This window comes from Choloepus didactylus, chromosome 13 (assembly GCF_015220235.1).
Source record: "Choloepus didactylus isolate mChoDid1 chromosome 13, mChoDid1.pri, whole genome shotgun sequence".
Lineage (NCBI taxonomy): Eukaryota > Metazoa > Chordata > Mammalia > Pilosa > Megalonychidae > Choloepus > Choloepus didactylus.
In genome coordinates this window covers 94,700,947-94,712,964 of record NC_051319.1, presented here as the reverse complement: position 1 = coordinate 94,712,964, position 12,018 = coordinate 94,700,947, and the positions used below count along the sequence as shown (strand labels likewise).

Below are 12,018 nucleotides of genomic sequence, written 5' to 3'. Positions count from 1 at the left end.
CATGAGACCCAGTTCTGCTCCGGCCCCGCTGTTGCTGTATGAGCTTGGGCAACTCATTTTCTTCCTCTAGGCCTCAGTTTCCTCGTCTGTAAAATGGGGCAAATAATCCTTTCCTGGTCCCCCTGGGCTCTGAGATGATAGAAAGGAACGTGTCTGGAAATTTGAAGACGTGTGCTTTCCCTTTCTGCCCCAAGTCTCCTCTGGGCCTCCGTTTCTCCTTCTGAAAGTGGCTAATCCAAGGCACCTCCTCTTAGAAGCCTTCCCTGAGTCCCTCAGGCCTCATTTGGGAGCACGTTTAGCTCTTTGTGCTCCCATGGGTACCTCCTTGAGCACTGTGTGTCTCCCCCATTAGCCTGTGTCTTTCTCGCGATCGCGTCCCTAGCACCCCACACAGTGCCTGGCTCATTAGTGCTCAATAATGAATGAACATTGACAGAATCACCCATATGGATTATCAGAGCCCCCTTTACAGAGGGGGAAACTGAGGCACAGCAAGGGGACTCCCTCTCTCCAGGTGCCAAGGCAAGAGGAGCCACTACCGTGACAGGCATCAGGCAAGTGGGGCTGGACCATTCTTTAATAAAAGTGACTCAGCGGCTGGCTGGCGTGGGCTGCGGAATTTCTAAACATCCCCTCACATCCTGAGAGAGAGTGAGATGGGAGGGAGCAAGCAGAGGGGAAAAAGGAAGGAAAACAAGAAACTTGGGGGAAAAGAAGGAGAGAGAGAAAAAAACTGAAATTGAAAACAGACGCAGCGTCCACCCTCCCTGCCCTGCCACCCCTCCTTCTCCCAGCTGGGCCAATCAGAGGCCGCCCTGCAGCCTTTCCCCCAAAGTGGGGGGGCAGGGAAGCCCACAGTGGTGTGAGCTCCTGGGGCTGCCAGTGGCCCGCCAGTCCCTGCCCGCCCCGTCTGGGACGTGGGATTGCTCCGTGAGCGACTCGGAGTCACAGAGAAGGAGGACAACGACGAGGAAGCAGGAGCCCGGGCCCCTCAGACCAGCGGCCAGGCAGCAGCCTGTACCGCGCCGTTGCAGACAGCCAGACTCAGGGCGGCCCCTCCTGGCAGCTCGGCAACTCCCGAAGGATGCTTTGGGAGTGAGGTGAAGCTGAGCCGCTCTGTACCCTTGCAGCCCTCCCAACTCCCTTCATTGTCCAGAGGCTCCCGGATCCTGCAACAGCCCTGCCTGCCCTTCTGCCCACCCATCACCTTGTCTGCAGTCCAGCAGTCTTCCTAATAACAGGGAGAGGGCAGTGAGGAGGACTTCCTGGAAGGGGTGGCAGCCCAGAGCCTGGGACCGTGGTCACACCAGAAGGCATAGACAGCCAGGTAAGTGCTAAGAGAGAGGGGAACCATAGCTCCTTTCCTGTACCCTTGCCCCAGCCTGTGCCTCCTCAGATAGGTAAAAAAATGGAAAATATTTTTAACAAAACCAGATGGGAGGAGGCTGGGAGACTGCGGGCGAAGTCAGGAATGGAAGAGCCAGTTCTCTCCTTTCCTGGGCTCAGGCTGCTTCTGGGGTGGGCCTCTGCCTCCGCAACCCTGCTGCCCCCTCCTCACCAAACAACCTCCAGCGGTTCCTGGATGGGATGCCCCACAGGGCCTCCAAAGCACAGCATGGTCTGTAGGGGGTGGGAGAGAGGGGAATTGGGGGATGGCAAGCAGGGTACATGGAAAGCAGACCTAGTGGGGACCACAGTCCTTGTCCCCAGCCTCAAGCGTGGTCCCCAAGAATGGGATTGGCTCTCCTCCAGTCCGCCGCCCGGCAACCTCTGGAGATTTAAATGGATTTGCAAATTTTCCAGATTCCTAAGATGTCCTTCCAAACCCTCAGCGGCTGGGAAAGTGCAAGGGCAGGGCAGCAAGGGGGCCTCAGCAGGCCCAGCCTACCGTTCACAGCCCCGACTGGGGGCTGGGGCTTGGCTCTGGGATCTGGGGGTCCCTGAGTGAAGAGGGGTTGGTTGGCTGCTCAGACCTCCTCGCCCGTCTCCCTCCTGAGCTCTGCTCCTTCCCCACTCCGTCCTAAAACATAAATCTGATCATGCCACCTCCCTGCTCAGAATCCTTCTGTGGCTCCCCAGGGCCCGTAGAAAACCCCAGCTCCTAACAGCAGCTGCCACTGATTGACACTTAGGGAATGCCAGGCACTGTGCTGGGGGCTTTACGAGAGTGATCTCATGGAACACTCAGCCCACCCGAGGTGGGGGCCGTTTTTAACCTCCCCTTTGTACATGAGGAAACTGAGGCTCACAGCAGCCATCTAACTATAGCCACACGGCTAGTGAGTGGCTAGTGAGTGTGGAGAGGTGGTAGGCCCCTCATTCTTCCAAATTTTGGCCTTTGTTCCTGCCAGTAAGATCCCAGGATTCCCAGAAGGAATTTGCACATCCTGCCTTTGGGCATTTGCTCTCCCTTTTCTCCCACTGCCTGGAATGCCTTTACTCATCACCTCCACTTTTCCTTCAAGGCTGCTCCCTATGCCGTCCTCCTCCAGGCAGCCTTCCTGGGCTCTTCTGGTCCTTGGGGCTCACTCTTCTCTGAACTCACTGCCTTGCACTTTGTGCTGGAACCTTGCTGCTTGGCCCTCTCTTGGTGTTTGTTTTCAGTTCACACCACAGAGAGAGTTCCAGCCCCAGGTCTCTCCTGCCCAGCCCTGGGCAGGGAGTGGGGCTGAGAAAATGTGCTGATGAAAGGCCACAGATCTGTTCTCAAGTGGGAGACCAGAACCCAGGCCTCCTGCCTTCTCTTAAGTGCCCTTCCAGGACATCACGCGATTCCTCCAGACGTAATTTCCCCATTGCGAACAGGGAGGGGTGTTGCTGCCCTCCCCTGGGATCCTCAGAGAATGCAGGGGCCTCCCTCCAGAGAGATCATGGTCCTCCCCTGCCTCGGAGCAGGAGCTAGGAGCATCCGTGGACGTGTTGGTCATGTTGGTTTCATCACGGAGCACTCACCCCATGCCTGGCACTGAGCCTGGTACCTTACATGCCAGGTAACCCTCACAGCAGGCTTTTGACATCAGTGTTGACATTAGCCCTGTTTTGCAGATGAGGATACTGAGGCTCAGAGAAGCCAAGTGACTTGCCCAGGATCACACAATTAGCAGGTTGGGCATTTAAGCCATGGTCTACCCAAACCCAGAGCCTTCAGCCCCATGCTTCTCAGGAGCCCCTGGCCAGAGGGAGAGCTTCTCTGTCATCTCAGGTCTGACCTCTGCTCCAAGGCCTGCCCAGGCCCTGGCTGGCTCCCGAGTGTGGATGGAGACCATCTGGTTGGGCCCCTCCTCTCAAAACCCTGGTTATCAGGCAGCCCTCCCTCCTCTGGGGATGATAGCCATTTCTGTGGGAAGAAGAGCTGGGACTTGTAATCACCCACAGATGTGGGGCAGCGGAAAACACCATAGATTCAGAGTGAGGAGGCTTGGCCCTTGCCCTGGCTCCACTCAAACCCACTGGGTGCTCAGCCTCAGGCCCCACATCCCTGCTCTGGGCTGCTTCCCCTTCTGGGAAGCAGTGGGCACCAGGGAGAAACAACACCAGGCTTGGGGATGGATGAGACTGGTGTGCTCTGACCCCTGCTTCTGCCTCCATGGGAGACCGACACTGTGCCCCTGGCCAGTTGCTTTGCCTCTCTGGGCCGTGGCCTCCTCGCCTGGAAGCCACGGGGCTGGTATGCGGCCCCATGAAGGAACAGCAGAGGAAGGCACCTGGCACAGTCCCTGCACTTCTCGGCACTGTACCCGGTGCCATGCTAAGAGAGGGCTGCTGCACTCCCGTCTCCTATGCAGGACGACCAGCCTGTGAAATTGGTCTCCACCTGTCCCTACATGTGTCATAAAGGCTCACTTCCATCCTCCATGTGCAGACCACAGTCTGCTTCTGAGACCACCTGCCTTCTGGGCTGAAGGAGGGGACTCTGGGCATTTTACTCGGGACACCCCCAAATGCCCAGCACCTACCCACCCCCTCTTGTGTACGGCCCTTGGAAAAGGAGGGATCTCTTCCCCCAGCCTTTTCCACAGCCCCTCGGAAGGCTGGGAGGGGAAGAGCGTAGAATGCCTCCCCAGGAGGAGCTTTGTGGCATTGTAGCAGTGTGGGCAGGACAATCGTAACCGTGACCAACACCTTTGGAGCACTTTCTATGTGCTCTTTTGTTGTGCTTTCCATCCACTTACTGGTAGTCACTGTTGTATCCTCAGCATGTGGAACATGCCTGGTATTCAGTAAGTGCTTAATCAATATTTGTTGAAGTAATTCAGGCATCACAGCAACCTTGAGGAGTAGCTATCATCTCTTCCCATTTTACAGATGTGGAAATGCCCAGAGAGGTTAAGTCAGGAAGTAGTGGAGCTGGGGTATAAAATCAGGTGTTTCTGACTCCAGAGCCAGTGATGAGAGGCTGGGTGGGGCTGAGAATATGCCTCAGCCATAGGATCCCTCAGAGAGCTAGAGGTGGTCACAAGATCCTGGAACCCATCCTGTGTGACTATGTGCAAGCCAGGCCCTCTCTGGGCCTCAGTTTCCCCCATGAGTAAAAGGAGGAGGTCGACCCAGATAATCTCTAAGCCCCCTCTCAACCCTAAAATACTTCCAGGATTCCAAGCTACGCCAGGACAGACTGGCAACTACACAGCCCTGTTGTGTACTCAGGGATCATGCATATTTAACTTCACAATGAAAGTGTTGTGTTTTTTTTCCCCTACCTTTATTCTATCTGTTACAGACAGAGGTCAGGATCGATGACCACTAATGGAAAACTTTAACGCACAATACCTAGGAAGAACTTTCTAACAATTGGAGGGGCCCATTAATGGACTCGGCTGCTCAGCTGAGTCCACATGCCCATTTTCCTGGGATAAGAGGAAGGAAGGTCGGGAGACGTGCCCGTTGGGTGAGGGAGCACGCAGGTGTGACCCTTTAGGAGCCTCCCAGGGCTAAGTTTTCCACACCTCATATGCTCCGCTTTTAAGATGAAGGAGCCTAAGAATCTATGAGGAAGCTGGTCTAAGAGGAAGCAAGGCTTTGACGAATGTTGGGGAGAGGAATGAGGGTCCTGAGGCAAGGGGAGGGCTGGGCATAGGGCCCAGCTCTGGTGGGAGGGGTGTGAAATTCACACACCTGGGGCTTCCCCATAGAAGCCCACCTCATGCCCCTCTCAAGCCTTCAGGGCCGGAGCCCCCAGGCAGAACAGCTGCCTGAACCCCAGACTCCTCTCTCCCAGATGCATTCTGGGGCACCCCGCCCCCAGCCTAGGGCAGGCAGTTGAAAATCAAAGTCTACTGCTTTAGCTGCAATTAATACCCTCTTTTCTCCTCATTCCAGATCAGGGCTATTTGATGTCTCAGTTGCCCAGAACCTTTCATCTGCCGGAGATACCAGCTTCTCCGCCCTGTGATGGACAGGGCTGTCTCTTGGGAAGTGGGGGTAGCAGGGCCAAGAGATCCAAAAGTTCTTAAAGGTTAGAGAGGAAAAGGACTTTGGGGACCACCTGGTTCAACTTCCTTATTGTGTGGATGGGAACTGAGGCGTAGAAGGGAAGGGGTGAACCCCAGGCAGATGGTCGCGTGGGACCCAGACCTGGTCTCCACCTTGGGCCCACTTGCGCCAACAGAAGTGCTACATTTTCCCTGTCCCTTTACAGGCCTGGAGAGGCCCAGTTCCACCTCTGCCCTCCAAGGCTCAGCTTCCGGGTCTCTCTGGAAAAGTTTTGGGTGCTGGGGTGAGGCCAGAGCACAGGGAAGGGCTGAAGTGGAGCAGATGCCATCCCCATGAGGGATGGAAAGCCCCCAGGTGGTTTTCTCATCCGTGGAGCCAATGGTCAGGTTACTTCTCCATTCTGGCCACAGTTTCCTCCGTGTGAAAGTGGGGGAAGGCGGAGGGAACAGCTCTCAACCTGGAGGTTCCTCCTAGGTCTGCCCTTAGGTCCTGAGATCCACCCTCTGCCAGGCTGCCCAAGGCTGCTTCACAACATCCTCCTTAGCCCTGGTACTTTCCCTTCCTGGGAAGCAGAACCCCAAGCACTTTGACCCTACCTGCTTCTCCACTCTTGAGGCCGGGCCTTAGTGGGCTGGGAGGGGGAGGAAGGTGATTTCCCGGGTCAGCACCAGAGGGGCAGAGCACAGCTTTATAAACACATGGCAGAAGCCTTGGCCCCCTCCTAACCTTGGGGGTAAAGGCCCAGGTTTGCCCCAGTGGAACGTGGTCTACTCCCATTTTACATGTGTTTGCATCTTCATCAGCTCCCAGCTCAGGCCTGTCTGCTGAGTGGATAGTTAAATAGCGAATAGATAAATACACTGAAAGAGAGACGGACAAATGGATTGGTAGGTGGATAGATGGACAGACGGCCTCCCCTTCAGTCTAGGGAGCAGGGATGACTTCACGAGCATAGGACCTGTACAGTCACAGAGGGCCCCAGGCTTAAAAGGATGTCACGCTTGATTTAATGCTCTTCATTCGGCGTCTTGAAATTCTTTATGATTTTTGAACAAGGTTTTCATTTTCCCTGGTTGTTCCAGGGAGTTCAGACTGGGTTTGGTAAGGCTTCGTCCCTAAAACTGACCTCACTGCCTCTGCTGTCTCCATCTTAATCCATGCCCTCTCACAAGATGCCAACCTGCTGTTGTCTCTCTCCTGTGTGGAACTCCCCACCCCAATAGTGCCGGAAGGTAAACCATCACGTGCCCAGCTAGCAGCTAGCCACCCACCATCGCTGTCAATGCCCTAAAAGTTGGCTTCCCAGTGCCTCTAGGATAAAGCCCAAGCCCTCACCAAGCACCCCAAGCCTTTCCCAAAGTGACCTCTGCCTTCCTTTCTACTGATTTGCTGAAAGCCCCAATTTCTAGCCCAAAGGATCTCTCTACTATTTCTCTAATGTGACTAGCCATCTAATTTTGTTCATTCAGAGCCCCTATGGATTACCCTTCCCTAGCATTGCTACCAAGGGACCCAGTTAAACCCTGGTGACCTCCTTCAAGAAGCCCTGCCCTCTTCCCCCTACTTAAATAATCTTATAATCAAAATGGTTGGTATTTACTGAGCATCTATTATGTGTCATGTGATTTTTATCATCATCTCCAACCCCCACAGCAGTGAAAAAGGAGGTCTCCTGCCATTTTCCCAGGAAGTTGGGGTAAAGAGATGTAAAGCACAGAGAGGTCACATGGTTGCGAGGTAGGAGAAGTGGGACTTGAACCCCAGATTAAGTGGCTGCAAGCTGGAACCGCTGCTCCTGGCCTGGCTGGGCTCCCATGTGCTTTCCCTGTCCCGGGTGATGTCAGGCACAGCCTGCGGGCAGCAGAGCCCCGGGGGTCTGTTCTGCCCCTCTCCAGCCCCTCTCCATTGCCAACCTGGAGGGAAAGGGATGCGACCGCTCGTTCACCCCAGTTTCTAAGCCAAGCGAGTCCTGTGTTATTAGGGACAGCCAAGGCTCCATGCCTGAGGACCAGAAGAGCTGATGATACACGGCCATTTGCTCTCCCAGGCTGTGTAAGCATCTATTGAGCACCTAATCCCAATTAGGAATTTGGAGAGATCCCAAATAATTGTTAGGTAGGTTTCCTGATCTTGTGGACAATCAGATTAAGGGTCTAAGACAAAGCTACAGGAAATGAGGAGCTGACAGAAAGTGGATTGGGAGTCATCAGACTTGGCCACCAAATCCCCCAGGACCCTGCCAGAGCCTCGGTCAAATGACTAGGAAGGGCTGCTGCTGCTGACAGTGCTGATGACTTCAGCCTCTGCCCCTTTCCTGAGGAACCCTTTTGGGGAGAGACTTCCTCACACTCTCTTACTTATCCCAGGGATCCCTTTGCTGACACACAGCCTAGCACAGTGTGGACTCCAGCGGCATGCTCAAGGCTGAGTGAGTGAGTAAGGGAGTGACTTATTCTGTAAATGAATGAATAATAATAACAACACAGCCGCTGACCTTTGCAAAGGGCAGAGCGCCGGGTCCAGTTCTAAGCGTTTACTTGTATTATTAACTCATTTGATAGCCTCGACAACTCCACATGGGCCCCAATTTACAGTTGAGGAAATGGAGGCACAGAGAGGCTCAGTAACAGTGAGCGGGAGAATAAGAGGGTGGATGAATGGAGAAAGGGGTGGCAGGCAGATGCTGAGAGAGGGAGAGGGTGAATGGAATGTGGGAGTTTTCTCCCCTCCTGCTCTGCGTCCTGGGAGGGCTCTGAGGAGAATCTCAATGCTCCGTAATTGGCACCAATTAACGGCGGGCTCTGTCGTTAGCTAGCTCCCCCTGCCTCATCTGGGGGCTCCGGGCTGGCGGGGGGGAAGGCCGCATGTTGGTGGTCAGCACAAATGGGCCTCCGGCCTGCCTGCCCCCTGCCCACTTGGTTCTGAAGCCCCATTCTATTTGCAGCCCCCACCCCAACCCAGGGCTGATCCTGAGCTGGCAGCAGCCTGGGAAACAGAAGTTTTGCTTGTCTATGCCGGTTGCACACCTCCCACTTCCCCAGCCTCAGCCGGGGACCCCTCTCAGGGGCTCCTTTGGCTGCCAGGGCCTGGTGCTTTCCGTTGCCATGGTGCTGGCCAGAGATGAGGCTCTGAGGGGCGTGGGGCAGGGAGGGCAGCCACGGGATGGTGGAGGCTGCAGCTGCAGAGGCCCTGGCCCCTGTGGACGGAGGAAGGGGTGCCCTGGTGGCACAAGCCTGGACCCCAGACATGTACCTAGCCCGACCCCATCCCAGAGGCCCTCAGTCCAGGCCCCAAGGCAGCCCAGAGCCCCTGCCAGACCCAGGCTTTTCTCAGCAAGGACCCCTCTCTCCCACCTTAGGTACCGACCCTCAGCCTCTGCAGTGAAGGTGCAGAAATGTTCTGAGTTCTATCCCTAGCTTGGCTCTCAAATGATGGGCTGATCTGGGGCAGCCCCTTGCACATTCTGCACCTCTGAGGACCCTTCTGTCCCTGAGAGCCTGGATTCTGTATGGAACCCGTCAGGACACACCCCATGTGGGAGTGTGTGTGTCTGTGAATGGACCTGTTTCGGGCAGACAGACACAGTGGTTGAGAGTAGTATATGCAGGCTTTGGAGTCAGCAGACCAGAGTTTGTATCCAGCTCCATCACTTATTGACTGTGTGACCTTGGGCAAGTTGCCAAACCCCTTTGAGACTCAGTCTCCTCCTCTGTGAAATAAGAATAGTGATTGTGCCTCCCTCACTGGATTGTTGTGATAAAATAAAATCTGCAGATCGTCTCACTTAGCAGAGTAACTGGCCGGTAGCAAACGGTCCAGATTCTTAGGGGAGGCTTTTGTTTGTTTTCACATTAGGAAGCATCAGAACACTGAATAGGAGGAAAGATGTTCTGGGTGGGGAGGTAGAAGCAGGACCGATGGGGTAGAAGAAACAATGAGACATTCTGCTCGTGTAATGAAAATTTTTCTAATAGTCTGACCTCTGGGGATCATGAGCTGTCTAAGAATGGAATGGGTCACCAGGTGAGATCCTTGTCGTGGGAAGTACTCAGCTATAGGCTGGATGGGCCCTTGGTTTGGAGAGAAGCTGAGGGAGGTGTGAATAGGGTATGTTGATGGCTCCTCCCAGCCCTAAGATAGTAGACTCTGAAAGATGTCATGTGCACCCCTCAAGCAGTCAGCCTCAGGTTCACCCAGCCAGAAGAGAGCAGGAAAAAATGAAAGGAAAAGTCGGGAAATAGGAAAGCCCTGAAAGAAAACCCTGGTAACTAACTTGTGAATGGTGGCAAGCTGGTTCGTGTGCCAGGCCCCAGGCTATCCTCAAGAGCTGTCCTCATTCCCTCCTGACTTAGAGAAGCCGTCACATGGGCGTTGAGCCAGTCTGCCCAGGACTGAATGCTGGCTCCACCACTGACAAGCTTTGTGACCTTGGGCAAATGGCTTAACCTCTCTGTGCCTCAGTTTCCTCATCTGTAAAATGGGGAGAATGGCACAAGGCCTTTGGACTGTTCTGAGAAGTGGGCGAGATCATTCACTAAAGGGCTTAGCCAGGAGATGGGTAAGAAGTACTAAATCGGGGGTGGTTAGGAGTGTTCTTGTTTTCAAGGCCTTCTCAGTCCCCATTTGTTTTTCTTGGGGGCTCAGATGGGATCCAGAGGACCCTGGTGCAGGTTCCCTCTGGGCCTGGGCAGAGCCGGGCCATAGGCAGGGAGGGTGGCCCTGGGGGCTAAGCAGGGCAGGCTGGTGAGGAGGCTGAGGCAGCCGAGCGGACAGGGCCCCCAGGGCCCCCTCCCTGCTGACCTCCTTCTCAGGCTGGTTCCCAGCCTGCGTGGGGACCCAGACCCCACCCCTGAGCCCCCAGCGGCCATGAGGCACACACTGAGCGCTTTCCCACAAGCTGTTCCAAGTATGTGGGCCTGCCTCGCTCCCCCCATCCCCTGCACTGAGCACACCGGCGGGTGAGGGGTGTGTGCTGCGGGAGGGGGCTCAGCTGGGGGGATCAGGACGTTCTTTATCAGCCTGGCTCCGGTCCAGACAGATGTTTCTTTTTATTTTGAACTTCCAGAAAATAGGTCATTTCTTTCCATTGCATCCCTGGGGAGGCCACATGGGGAGAAGAGCCCAGTGAGTGACGAGTGTGGGGGCCTGACTTGGACCCTGGGGAGCTGGGAGGGCATCACCCTTCCTTGCTCAGTCACCATGGAGCTTTCGGCAGGGCCAGGGGCGAAGGTTCTTAAAGGCCCAGAAACTAAGGGCGGAGGAGAAACCAGAGGGATCAGGGGAGGGACACGCCAGAGTTTAGGAAGGTTTCTCTGGTTGGGTGTGGGGACAGGTTGGAGGGGGCAGAGTGGAGGTGAGTGCAGAGGGGCAGGCCAGAGGCCACGAAGCTTGTGCCGGAGGGGGCAGGGGTTGGGGATCAGAATGACATTCCGTGGAATTGACACTGTTCCTTCATCCACTTGGACACCCAGAGCAGCCAGAGCCCACACCAGGCCCCACCTTAGTCAATTTCTGCCACTTTGTTCATGGGGGCCCTGTAGGTACCTGGAAAACATGTAGGACCCCTGAGTGTAGAGGCAGTATGGCATAGAGACTTGGGCCTGAGCGATCAGGCTCATTGCTGTGTGCCTTGGGCCAGGTTGCTTGCCCTCTCTGGTTGCTTGCCCTCCCTGGTCCTCAATGTGATCCCCAGGCTCATGGGGAGAAACTTTGCCCCAGATTTCTCCCTTACACCTCTAACAGTCCCCCTACTCTACAGACCCTGCTCCCCTCCCTGGCTCCAAGGATGGGGTACCCCCATCCATGCTGCAGCATCGTAGCATCACCCCCAACTCTCATCCCCGCAGTCACCTGGGGTAAAGACCATATCACCCGGACCCTCTGCCAGGCCCAGCCTGAGCTGCCGTGGCTCTTGCACTCTCCCAGTTGCTGGTGGGAGGACTCCGTCCCAGGATCCAGATGCCTCTTGCCCCCACACACTCCCAGGCCTGGAGCTGGCTGCCTTCTCTGAGCTGAGTCATGACATCCTGGCTGGGGCCCCTCCCCAGCAGCCCAGCCCCATCCCAGCATTCCAACTCGGCACAGTTGCCTTCCAGAGCAGGGTCAGAAAGCCATGACATGTCAGTCCCGTAAGTGCTCCCAGGACAGCCCTGCCCACCCCATTGTAGAGATAGGGAAACTGAGGCCCAGGGAGGGATCAGGATTGCTCTACCAGTCTTGGCAGAGCTAGGTCTAGAACTCAGGTCCCCTTACTCCCAGGCAGGGATCTGTCCCCTAGGTGTGTCCCAGGAGCTGTGAAGGGCCCCTTGTGTGGAGGAAAGAGCACTAGATTGTGAGTCAAGAGGCTGGGGTATGTGTCCCACCTCTGCCAGCAACTTAGCAAGCCATCTCTTGAGTCTCAGTCTGCAATCCCTGCCTGGTTGACACAAGTGCAGGGAAAGTGAGTTTGATGCAAAGGTCTGTGTGTGTCAAGGAAGGGGGCAGCAGCTGTAGTTTGAAGGCTTGGGGCCAGAGCCCCTTCTTTGCTCAGCAGCCAGGCCTGGAGGCAGGGGACTGCCCAGTCAGGTAAGCTTCAGCTCACAGCTC

General features: G+C 55.6%; 1 protein-coding gene across 1 annotated transcript in view; it reads left to right on the top strand.

The window, feature by feature from the left end:
- Positions 1-781: 781 nt before the first annotated feature.
- The window catches only part of PDGFRB (platelet derived growth factor receptor beta), a 38,306-nt gene continuing 27,069 nt past the window's right edge, over positions 782-12,018 (top strand). The window contains exon 1 of the mRNA XM_037801167.1: positions 782-1,327. The gene's annotated coding sequence lies outside the window, so the exon portion shown is untranslated. The remainder of the gene's footprint in view (positions 1,328-12,018) is intronic.